Source organism: Lethenteron reissneri, unplaced genomic scaffold, assembly GCF_015708825.2.
Source record: "Lethenteron reissneri isolate LAM-NWPU_2019-01 unplaced genomic scaffold, ASM1570882v1 scaffold_1264, whole genome shotgun sequence".
Taxonomy (NCBI): domain Eukaryota; kingdom Metazoa; phylum Chordata; class Hyperoartia; order Petromyzontiformes; family Petromyzontidae; genus Lethenteron; species Lethenteron reissneri.
This window is the reverse complement of record NW_026890964.1, coordinates 1-12,500: the sequence shown is the minus strand read 5'-3', so window position 1 is coordinate 12,500 and position 12,500 is coordinate 1. Positions and strand designations below refer to the sequence as shown.

Here is a 12,500-nt window from a genome sequence, read left to right as displayed (position 1 = left end):
TGTAGTAAGCTGCAAGAGGCTTGGACGACGGGGTTGGAGGCACACTTATTTATTAACACCAACTTGTGTACAGTAACGGGTACACCCAGCACTTGAAGCGGTATCGTCCCCTTCACTCGTCTAACAGGGAGACACAACATCTAACCCCACTAATCTACGCCCGAGTCCTCCACTACGGAGCTAGGGGAGGCTACCTATCCCAGCCCTGGTCAAGCTGGGATCCCGGCACCCTGAGTCTCCAGACCGGCTCTTACAAGAACGTCAGTCTGGGCTCTCGGGGCCACGCCACCGGCTTGCCCTGGTCGGCCCTGACAAGGACAGCGAGCCAGGGGAGCTCCGGGGCCTATTCTAGCTGGTCTTCACTCTTCGCTGGTTAAGCTAATACTCGACCTCGAGCCCTCCGGCTCACCACCTTTTATAGCGCTCGGCCCCCGGGAGGGGCCCGTGGGGGATGCAGGTGCAGACGTTGGTGTGAGCACCTCCTCTGTGTACGGCCCTAACCACGCCCCTTGTGTTTGTTAGCCATCCGTGCCCATACATCTACACAATTACACCTCTACACTATTATAGAGTTTGGATAGCTACTACTACAGCCGGTGGATAAACTATACACTACACTATACACTCCACAGTAGTGCCGTACTGCAGTGGCGGCTCGTCAATAGAGGGCGCAGGGGCGCCGCCCCCATCAATATTCTAGAAATATACGTATACAAAATTTATATAAAAATACATAAATAAACTATTTTTTTCATACGATGTGCCGGCTGGTAGTAAGAAAAGCATCAGCATTTAATAAAAACTGGCTTTAATCGGTCAACTATTTTCTATGTTTTTCAATGTGTTTCATGCGGGGCGCCGGACAAATGGATGTCTATGTGAGACTTTACATTTTCGGACAGCATGTGACCTGAAGCTGGTCTCTAATTGGTTTCTTAAAGATTCTCCTCGGGGCGCAAGTCGTTGCGTCCCTGGCCAATCAGAATTGGATACATGTTATTTTATCCAATCTGATTGGTTCTCGTCACCTGTCATTCAAATTTACGCTGTAGGCCACTACTGCGAGTGCGAAGGCGACACCACTTTGACACTTGCTAGGCTGATCAAATTTTTTGTGTAAACAATGGCAGCAGTTCATCCAAATTCTGTAATTTATTTACAAACAAAAACCCTTTCACAAGGCTTTCGCTGGAAGAAATAAAAAAGATAAAGGATCTCGGACCGGACCAACCCGATTTACAATCCAGCAGCAGGCCAGTGACAGAGGACAAAGCTACACACGAAGCTTCACCCGCGCTTGTTATGAGAAACGGAGGTGGCTGGCTGGATGTGATGTTAGCAATTCTCTTTTTTGTTTTCCCTGTCTTTTATTTCAAAGTGTCGGCACTGAAGTTTTGTGGACAACGACGGGGGTAAGAGACCTCAAACATCTCTCTGACAAATGCAAACGTCATGAAAGTAGCCGCAGCCATATTGATAATAGCATGAAACTAACGTTTTTATGTTCAAGTAGGAAACATGCTTTTTGGTACTTTGGTCTGAAATGTATATAAAAGAGAAACATTTATGTTCAAGTAGGAAACATGCTTTTTGGTACTTTGGTCTGAAATGTATATAAAAGAGAAACATTTATGTTCAAGTAGGAAACATGCTTTTTGGTACTTCTTTTGGTCTGAAATGTAAATAAAGATCATCAAAATTTATATTAAAGTAGTCAAAATGGTTTTTGGTACTGCTTTATATTTATTTGCCCCCCTCAATAAAATAAAAAAAATGCGCCCCCCCAAAAATAAATATCACCAGCCGCCACTGCCGTACTGCGTAATGAATTGGCACGGTCTGTTCCTGTTGTTCTAAACCTTAATAAATGGCTGTGTCGGGTGGTGGCGGGTTTAACGACGGCGCAACATTTATATATTTATTATTTATCTATTTGGTTGTCTACGTTCATTGTCGTTGTTTTTCTTTGCATTCCCCCCGCCAGATTCGTCAAGCAAGAAATGGACGATAATGCAGCGCTTGGGAAGCGGCCAGACTCTACGGAGAGCCTGCAAGACATCGATGCTGGTGAGCACGGTGGCACCACGGTGGATAGCAGACGTTGACTACCTCGCCTGGTCTACAGGAGGTCGTGGGTTCGATCTCTCTCTCATCATCATCACGGTGGCTATGAGATGTTGACTACCTCGCCTGGTCTACAGGAGGTCGTGGGTTCGATCTCTCTCTCATCATCACGGTGGCTATGAGACGTTAACCACCTCGCCTGGTCTACAGGAGGTCGTGGGTTCGATCTCTCTCTCATCATCATCACGGTGGCTATGAGACGTTGACTACCTCGCCTGGTCTACAGGAGGTCGTGGGTTCGATCTCTCTCTCATCATCATCACGGTGGCTATGAGATGTTGACTACCTCGCCTGGTCTACAGGAGGTCGTGGGTTCGATCTCTCTCTCATCATCACGGTGGCTATGAGACGTTGACCACCTCGCCTGGTCTACAGGAGGTCGTGGGTTCGATCTCTCTCTCATCATCATCACGGTGGCTATGAGATGTTGACTACCTCGCCTGGTCTACAGGAGGTCGTGGGTTTGATCTCTCTCTCATCATCATCACGGTGGCTATGAGATGTTGACTACCTCGCCTGGTATACAGGACGTCGTGGGTTCGATCTCTCTCTCATCATCATCACGGTGGCTATGAGATGTTGACTACCTCGCCTGGGATACAGGAGGTCGTGGGTTCGATCTCTCATCATCATCACGGTGGCTATGAGATGTTGACTACCTCGCCTGGTATACAGGAGGTCGTGGGTTCGATCTCTCTCTCATCATCATCACGGTGGCTATGAGATGTTGACTACCTCGCCTGGTATACAGGACGTCGTGGGTTCGATCTCTCTCTCATCATCATCACGGTGGCTATGAGATGTTGACTACCTCGCGTGGGATACAGGAGGTCGTGGGTTCGATCTCTCATCATCATCACGGTGGCTATGAGATGTTGACTACCTCGCCTGGTATACAGGACGTCGTGGGTTCGATCTCTCTCTCATCATCATCACGGTGGCTATGAGATGTTGACTACCTCGCGTGGGATACAGGAGGTCGTGGGTTCGATCTCTCATCATCATCACGGTGGCTATGAGATGTTGACTACCTCGCCTGGTATACAGGACGTCGTGGGTTCGATCTCTCTCTCATCATCACGGTGGCTATGAGACGTTGACTACCTCGCCTGGTATACAGGAGGTCCTGGGTTCGATCCCGACCCTGACGCCTGTTGTACAATGCTCCCACCACACCGTCCTCCCCGCCCGTCCGTACCTTTGCAGCAGACAAGAAGACTGCAAGCGCCGCCGGCGACAAGCGGCACGCGTGCGGGCAGTGCGGCGAGCGCTTTCCCCACTTCGAGACGCACACGGGCGAGAAGCAGTACGTGTGCGCCGTGTGCGGCAAGGGCTCCGCGCAGGCCTGCAACTTGAACCTGCGAGTGAGGTCGCACACGGGCGAGAGGCCGTACGTGTGCGAGGAGTGCGGGAAGAGTTTTCCCGGCTGCTCCGACATGAAGAGGCACGCCAGGACGCACGTGGGCGAGAGAACGTACGTGTGCGACAAGTGCGGGCAGGGGTTCACGCAGGCGGACAGGTTGCGCGTGCACGCAAGGAAGCACACGGGGGAGAGGCCGTACGTGTGCGCAGTGTGCGGCAAGGGGTTTGCTTTGCGTCGCCACCTTCAGCGGCATTCGGTGACTCACGGGGAGTGAGTCTAGCTAGGGAGGGGGTCTAACCGAATACGTTTGGTGGTGCACACTGGGAGGCACGCACGCGGCTGTGAGAGGCTGTGAGCTCGGGGGGGCGTCGGGAATTATTTCAAGAAACAAATCTACACTACTATATACTATACACTACACTACTATACACTATACACTACACTACTATACACTATACACTACACTACTATACACTATACACTACACTACTATACACTATACACTACACTACTATACACTATACACTACACTACTATACACTACTATACACTACACCACTATACACCACTATACACTACACTATACACTACACCACTATACACTACACTATATACTATTACACTATACACTACACTATACACTACTATACACTATACTAATAATTAATTGGTGCGTTGTTTACGTGACAAACCTTACTGGCTGTGTCGGGTGGTGGAGGGTTACGACACAACATTGATACTTATGTGATCGAACCCAAAATACTTTAAGATGATTAATGAACACGCTGTCCCGACATTCACTGCAATCAATCCCAGCCTCGCACGTCTGCACGACGATCTTTAGAGAACACACCTTGTTGAAATCTTGCCCTAAAAGTCGTGGTTGTTTTCGGTATCCATGTCGTGCGCGCGAATAAAAACTCGAAGTGCCAAACAAACACCGCTCAATGTAGTACTGTTACTGTTATATGAATATGCCAAACGCCCGTTTATTCAACTCTATGTAGACGACATAAAATGCACCAAGGTGCCGTTTATTCCCTCTATTTTATTTCACCTTTATACTAGTAAATGCATTCGAGTTTCCCCATCTAAGGTCAATTAATCTCAGACGTGATCGTTTGGAAATGAAAGACTACGAGTCTTTAAATCTCACAGCGTTTCTTGTCAAAACAAACACTTTTAATTAACGTTACACTAGAATACAGTAATTTTTTCTTTAACTCCTCTATACCCGGTCGATATCCCTGTACCGGTACTGAGTATTATTCCTACCAGCCCACCCCGCAGGCTCCTGTTATGTTGATAATATCATAATTTTATGTAGATATCCACATTTACTTAATATTTTCTTCTGCAGTTTTTATTGAAAATGCAATATTTGATATCTTAAAAACCTGATGTGATGGACAAAAACTGATGCCAGATTTGGAATCGGCACCCCAAAATTACCTTAAACTCGTTGTTAATACCTAATGCCAGAACAACAAGTGTGTTGACCAGTGTTATTGTGTGTGTGCTACATGTATATTGCAACAGCGTGGTTTGCGTGGGGGGTGAATCCACCGGAACTCCGCCCCTCGCCGCGTGACGTCATGGCGCGAGATGAAGAAACGAAGAGACAGAAATGGCGGACGTGTTGTTGTCTCGCTCTGCGCTGCTGCTGCTGCTGTTGCTGCTGCTGCAGGCGATGGCGATCGCGATGGGCAGTGAGTCGGCGGTTGTCTGCTGGGACGTGCCATCTTATTCGCGAGGCTACTTTGTTTTTGTGTGTGTTTGTGATAAGTTGCCAAGTGCACCTAGCCTGGCACGAGCGCTGTTGGTAACGGGGAGCGGTGGCGCACTGGTTAGCGACTGGGGGGGGGGAGACAAAGGCGGCCGGGCGTGGTGCTGCTGCTGCTGACTCGCTAACAGCACTTGCCCCAACAGTCTGTGGAACGCTACACGGGGATCTTTGTGGGTCTATGGGTCTCTGTGTGAGTCTATGGGTCTCTGTGTGAGTCTATGGGTCTCTGTGTGAGTCTATGGGTCTCTGTGTGAGTCTATGGGTCTCTGTGTGAGTCTATGCCTCTCTGAGTGAGTTTATGGGTCTCTGTGTGAGTCTATGGGTCTCTGTATGAGTCTATGGGTCTCTGTGTGAGTCTAGGGGTCTCTGTGTGAGTCTGTGGGTCACTGTGTGAGTCTATGCCTCTCTGAGTGAGTTTATGGGTCTCTGTATGAGTCTAGGGGTCTCTGTGTGAGTCTGTGGGTCACTGTGTGAGTCTATGCCTCTCTGAGTGAGTTTATGGGTCTCTGTATGAGTCTAGGGGTCTCTGTGTGAGTCTGTGGGTCACTGTGTGAGTCTATGCCTCTCTGAGTGAGTTTATGGGTCTCTGTGTGAGTCTAGGGGTCTCTGTGTGAGTCTGTGGGTCACTGTGTGAGTCTATGCCTCTCTGAGTGAGTTTATGGGTCTCTGTGTGAGTCTAGGGGTCTCTGTGTGAGTCTGTGGGTCACTGTGTGAGTCTATGCCTCTCTGAGTAAGCCTGTGTGGGTAAATCTACGTGTTTGGGGCACTAACAGAGAAACACAAATACAATTACGTGACTCTTGAAGACATTACTTCACAACCGTGTCACCCCCCCCCCCCCCCCCTCTTGGCAGCCGTCTCGTGGGTAGAGAAAACGGAGGGGGAGACGGTGGTGCTGGGCTGCACCTGGAAGGTCGATCCGACGGCCACTGAGCAGCTGGACGTGGAGTGGTTCCTGCAGACGCCCACTACCAACATCTACGTGAGGAAGAGAGATACAGAGAGCCCGTCGCACACGCAGAGACGCCTGTAGGCTCCCACGCATTAATACTGAGCCCTAAGGATCGTATAGGAGCCTCAGTCTGGCTCCCTGAGTCTCAGTCATTAACACCGAACCCTATGGGATTCTTAGTCTGGCTCTGTAAGTCTCAGTGATTAACACTGAACCCTATAGGAGCCTCAGTCTGGCTCCCTGAGGCTCCCTCATTAACACTGAGCTATAGGAGACTCAGTCTGGCTCATTGAGGCTCTCTCATTAACACTGAGCTATAGGAGCCTCAGTCTACTATACACTACACTATACACTACTATACACTACACTACACACGACACTACTATACACTACACTACACACTACACTTTACACTATACACTACACTATACACTACACTATACACTACACACTACACTTTACACTACACTATACACTACACTATACACTACACTATACACTACAAGTCCACAGGCCAGAGGTCGCTAACGGGTTTTGATTCCTTACCCGTACCCGGCCGCACCAGGGTCGCAAATGGGTGCCCGTACCCGTACCTGGCCTGGTACGGGTACCCGTTCCCTACCCGTACCCTACCCGAAATGAGTGACACACGGTTACTCACCAGTGACTCACAGCCTACCCGTACCCGGCCGCACCAGGGTCGCCAACGGGTACCCGGCTACCCGTACCTGGCTGGGTACGGGTAGCCGGGTATCGGGTAGGGTACGGGTATCGGGTACCCGGTTGCGACCTCTGCCACAGGCTCCTACGCAGCCGCCCGTAGGTTCATACGTAGCCTCCAGCAGACTCCAACACAGACACCTGTAGGATCCTACGCAGAAGTCGCCCGCAGTCTCGTACAGAATCTGTATCTGCACTGCAGGAGGAATCCGATCAGCTGTAAAGCTCTTTGTCCACAGATGTCCAGTAGAGGCACGGGGGGGGGGGGGGGGGGGTCAGAACGTTCCAACAACAAACGGCTACAAGAACACGATAGGAGTGCAAAGTATAGGAAAACAAATGTCACTTAAACAGTCTAAAAATCAATAGAAGTGTAAACCTGGTAAAGCCCACTCAGCTCTGAGCTTCTTTATTCAGAAGCGACCTGGCCACACACGATTGCCCATCAAGGTGGCTTATCATCATCATCACGTGCACAGACGGCCTGGCCTGGCACAACACACCCTGGCAATGTGTCACCGCCGCTCAGTGACGAATGCTGGCTGCTGCTGCTATGGTGTCGGTGTGTGTAGTGCTGCGTGCATCTGTCAGTAATCTCAGTCGATCAACCCTCTGCAGAGGTCGCAAACGGGTTTTGATTCCTTACCCGTACCCGGCCGCACCAGGGTGGCAATCGGCTACCCGTACGCTACCCGTACCCTACCCGTACCCGGCCGGGTATCGGGTAGGGTACGGGTATCGGGTACCCGATTGCGACCTCTGGGATGAAGCCATGTTGCAGGCGCGGGTCGGTTGATTCTAGGAACTTGAATTGTGAGAAGAGACAAGACGTTGGGAAATGAACGACAAACGGTGACTCACCAGTGACTCACGGCCTACCCGTACCCGGTTGCACCAGGGTCACAAACGGGTACCCGTTGCCATACCCGGCCGGGTAGCCGGGTACGAGTATCGGGTACCCCGTTGCGACCTCTGACCCTCTGGCTCTGCCCCGTGACCTGCCAGTGGACAACACCACTGACGATAATAACGAACCGCTGCTGGCCCACGCCTAGGTTCTCTCGGCCTGAAACGAGTACCCGCTGCGGTTGCCTAGCGAACGTCGTCGCTGGGGGTGTCGGGCACCACCCCACCACCCACGTGACGTTGCCTTCATAGGCGTCATGGGAAGCAGGAGCGTCGATAGCGCTCCGTCGCGCTACGAACCTGGAGACCCGAGTTCGATTCCCACTCGTGGCCCAACACCGAACGTGGTCCCTGGGCCTTCCCTAGGTCAACTCGGCCTAAAATGCGGTTGCGTAGCGAACGTCTCCACCGTAGCCGGCCTCCGCTGCGGCGAGCGCTCTGCCCGGCAGCGCGCTGTTTAGCTGGCGGTGGCGGCGGTGGTGGTGGCGGTGGTGGCGGTGGTGGTGGTGGCGGCGGTGGTGGTGGTGGTGGCGGTGGTGGTGGTGGCGGCGGTGGTGGTGGTGGTGGCGGTGGTGGTGGCGGTGGTGGCGGCGGTGGTGGTGGTGGCGGTGGTGGTGGTGGCGGTGGCGGCGGTGGTGGCGGCGGCGGTGGCGGCGGCGGTGGTGGCGGCGGTAGTGGTGGCGGCGGTAGTGGTGGTGGCGGTGGTGGCGGTGGTGGTGGCGGCGGCGGTGGTGGTGGCGGTGGCGGCGGCGGTGGTGGCGGCGGCGGTGGTGGTGGTGGCGGCGGTGGTGGCGGCGGTGGTGGTGGCGGCGGTGGTGGTGGCGGCGGCGGCGGCGGATACCTTTTTGTCCCCCCCTATCCTCAGTTGGCCACGTTCGTCGGGGACGAGGAGCACATCTACCCGGACTTCGCGTCCCGCGTGCGCTTTCGCGCGCAACGTGACGCAGCGGGACGCGTCGCTGCAGATCGCCGCGCTGCAGGGGAACGACGGGGGAGTCTACACGTGCAGAGTGAAGTTTGGCGCTTTCATCCAGCAGGTGCCCATCAGGCTCGTCGTGCTGGGTAACGAACGCACGCACGCGCGCGCATGTAGACACACGTACACACACGTACACGCACGCACGCGCATGTAGACACACGTACACACGCATGTAGACACACGCACGCATGTAGACACACGTACACGCACATACACGCACACACGTACACGCACGCATGTAGACACACGTACACGCAGCCCCAGTAGCTTCCCGTCACGTGGCCAACCGCGCCAAACCAAGCGCAACAGAGAACACTTGAAGCTGTTGTGAGCCCTTGCCAGAGGTCGCAATCGGGTACCCGATACCCGTACCCTACCCGGCCGGGTACGGGTAGCCGGGTATCGGGTAGGGTACGGGTAGCCGGTTGCGACCCTGGTGCGGCCGGGTACGGGTAAGGAATCAAAACCCGTTTGCGACCTCTGCCCCTTGCTCCCCCCCCACTCTCCCAGCTGGTGCAGTGAAGGCGAGCCAGCCCAGCTGCGTGGTGAACGGTTCGGTGCTGCAGGGCAAGGAGCTGTCTCTGCGGTGCCTGTCCACAGAGGGAACGTCGCCCATCAGCTACGAGTGGAAGAAGGCTGGCGGAGAGGAACCATTACCCTCCGTGCTGGGTGGGTGCCACCTCTACCAGTGCGAGCAATGTGACGACGACGATGACGACGACGATGACGACGATGATGATGACGATGATGACGACGATGATGACGATGATGACGATGACGATGATGATGATGATGACGATGATGACGATGACGACGATGACGACGATGATGATGTGATGTGTGGTGTGTGTGTGGTGTGTGTGGGTGTGATGCGTGGTGTGTGTGTGTGGTGTGTGTGGTGTGTGTGTGTGTGGTGTGATACGTGGTGTGTGTGTGGTGTGTGTGTGTGGTGTGTGTGATGTGTGTGTGGTGTGTGATGTGTGGTGTGTGTGTGGTGTGTGTGTTGGTGTGTGTGGTGTGATACGTGGTGTGTGTGTGGTGTGTGTGGTGTGTGTGTGGTGTGTGTGATGTGTGTGTGGTGTGTGATGTGTGGTGTGTGTGTGTGGTGTGTGTGGTGTGATACGTGGTGTGTGTGGTGTGTGTGTGGTGTGTGTGTGGTGTGTGTGTGGTGTGTGGTGATGTGTGTGTGGTGTGTGTGTGATGTGTGTGTGGTGTGTGTGTGGTGTGTGTGGTGTGTGTGATGTGTGGTGTGTGTGTGGTGTGTGTGGTGTGATACGTGGTGTGTGTGTGGTGTGTGTGTGTGGTGTGTGTGTGGTGTGTGTGTGATGTGTGTGTGGTGTGTGTGTGGTGTGTGTGTGGTGTGTGTGATGTGTGGTGTGTGTGTGGTGTGTGTGTGGTGTGTGTGTGTGTGGTGTGTGTGTGTGTGTGTGTGGTGTGTGTGTGTGGTGTGTGTGTGGTGTGTGTGGTGTGTGTGGTGTGTGTGTGGTGTGTGTGATGTGTGTGTGGTGTGTGTGTGGTGTGATACGTGGTGTGTGTGGTGGTGTGTGTGGTTGTGATGCGTGGTGTGTGCGTAGTGCAGTGACGCTGGCGTGCGTGTGATACGTGGTGTGCCGCGTGCAGCGAGCAGTAACGCCGGGCGCCGTGACGGGCGCCGTGACGGGCGCCGTGCCGGGCGCCGTGCCGGGCGCCGTGCCGGGCGTGTCTCTCGTCGTCACCGTAATCGGCTTCTTCGTCTGGTGCCGGCTGCGCAAGCCGGTGTGCAACCGAGACTATCGCAACGACAGCTGGTGAGGTCCCACCCGCTCCCTCGCCACTCGCCCGGCCGCCCGCTCACCGGCTCATTCGCCCACTCACCCACTGACCCACTCACCCAGACCCACTCACCCATCACCACTCACCCACTGACCCACTGACCACTCACCCACTGACCCACTCACCCACTCACCCACTGACCCACTCACCCACTGACCCACTCACCCACTGAGCCGCTCGCCCCACTGACCCACTCGCCCACTGACCCACTCACCCACTGACCCACTCACCCACTGACCCACTCACCCACTCACCCACTGACCCACTCACCCACTGAGCCACTCACCCACTGACCCACTCACCCACTGACCCACTCACCCACTGACCCACTCACCCACTGACCCACTCACCCACTGACCCACTCACCCACTGACCCACTCACCCACTGACCCACTGACCCACTCACCCCACTCACCCACTCACCCACTGACCCACTCACCCACTGACCCACTCACCCACTCACCCACTGACCCACTGACCCACTCACCCACTGAGCCGCTCGCCCACTGACCCACTGACCCACTGACCCACTGACCCACTCACCCACTGACCCACTCACCCACTGAGCCACTCACCCACTCACCACTGACCCACTCACCCACTGACCCACTGACCCACTCACCCACTGACCCACTGACCCACTGACCCACTCACCCACTGACCCACTCACCCACTGACCCACTCACCCACTGACCCACTGCACCCACTGACCCACTCACCCACTGACCCACTCACCCACTGACCCACTGCCCACTCACCCACTGACCCACTGACCCACTCACCCACTGACCCACTGACCCACTCACCCAGCTGCCCACTGACCCACTGACCCACTGACCCACTCAGCCACTGGCCCACTCACCCACTCACCCACTCACCTACTCACCCACTCAGCCACTGGCCCACTCACCCATTGAGCCGCTCGCCCCCTCACCACTGACCCACTCACCCACAGGCCCACTCACCCACCTGACCCACTCACCCACAGGCCCGCTCGCCCACTGACCCACTCACCCACAGGCCCGCTCGCGCCACGACCCACTGGCCAGCACCGGCTTGTTGCGAATCGGACGGTGACAGCCTCCGTGTGTGCGAGCGTGAACTCGTGACCCCGGACCTTACTGGACCTCTGTGAAAGAGAGCTTCATAGCTCATCGGATTCCTTTCCTCCTCCAGCCTGAATACAGACTCTTGATTCTGAGCATACTTGACTTTTAACAGATGGAGCGTTGTCTGATTCCCTCCCTCCGCTGCCTCCCTCACCACCCTCCCCTCCCTCGCCTCCCTCCGCTCACCTCCTCGCCTCCCTCCCTCACCCTCCCTCGCCTCCTCCTCAACCTCCCTCGCCTCCCTCAGGCCTCCCTCACCTCCCTCGCCTCCCTCCCTCACCTCCCTCGCCTCCCTCGCCCCGTCCACTCAGGCCTCCCTCACCCTCCCTCCCCTGCCTCCCTGCATCCCTCAACCTCCCTCAGCCTCCCTCCTCGCCTCCTCGCCTCCCTCGCCTTCCCTCAGCCTCCCGCGCCTCCCTCGCCTCCCTCAGCCTCCCTCACATGCCTCCCCTGGCCTCCCTGCCGCCCTCCCTCCCTCGCCTCCCTCACCATCCCCCCTTCCCTGCACCTCCCTCAACTGCCCGTCACCTCCTGCCCGGGTGCCTCACCTCACTCGCCCTCGCCTCCCTCGCCTCCGTCGCCTCCCTCGCTCACCTCCCTCCTCACCTCCCTCACCTCCCTCCCTCACCTCCCTCAACCTCCCTCAACCTCTCTGCCCCTGCCGCCCTGCCTCCCCCCGCCCTCCTCGCCTCCCTCCTCGCCTCCTCCGCGCTCCCCTCGCCTCCCTGCCCGCACCACCTCCCTCACCT

General features: G+C 55.2%; 1 long non-coding RNA gene across 1 annotated transcript; it reads left to right on the top strand.

The window, feature by feature from the left end:
• The first annotated feature begins 1,375 nt into the window (after positions 1 to 1,375).
• Positions 1,376 to 3,402, top strand: LOC133361857 (uncharacterized). The gene is made up of 3 exons (XR_009757429.1): positions 1,376 to 1,412; positions 1,985 to 2,067; positions 3,331 to 3,402. It is a non-coding gene; the product is annotated as an uncharacterized LOC133361857 (long non-coding RNA).
• The last annotated feature ends 9,098 nt before the right edge of the window (positions 3,403 to 12,500 follow it).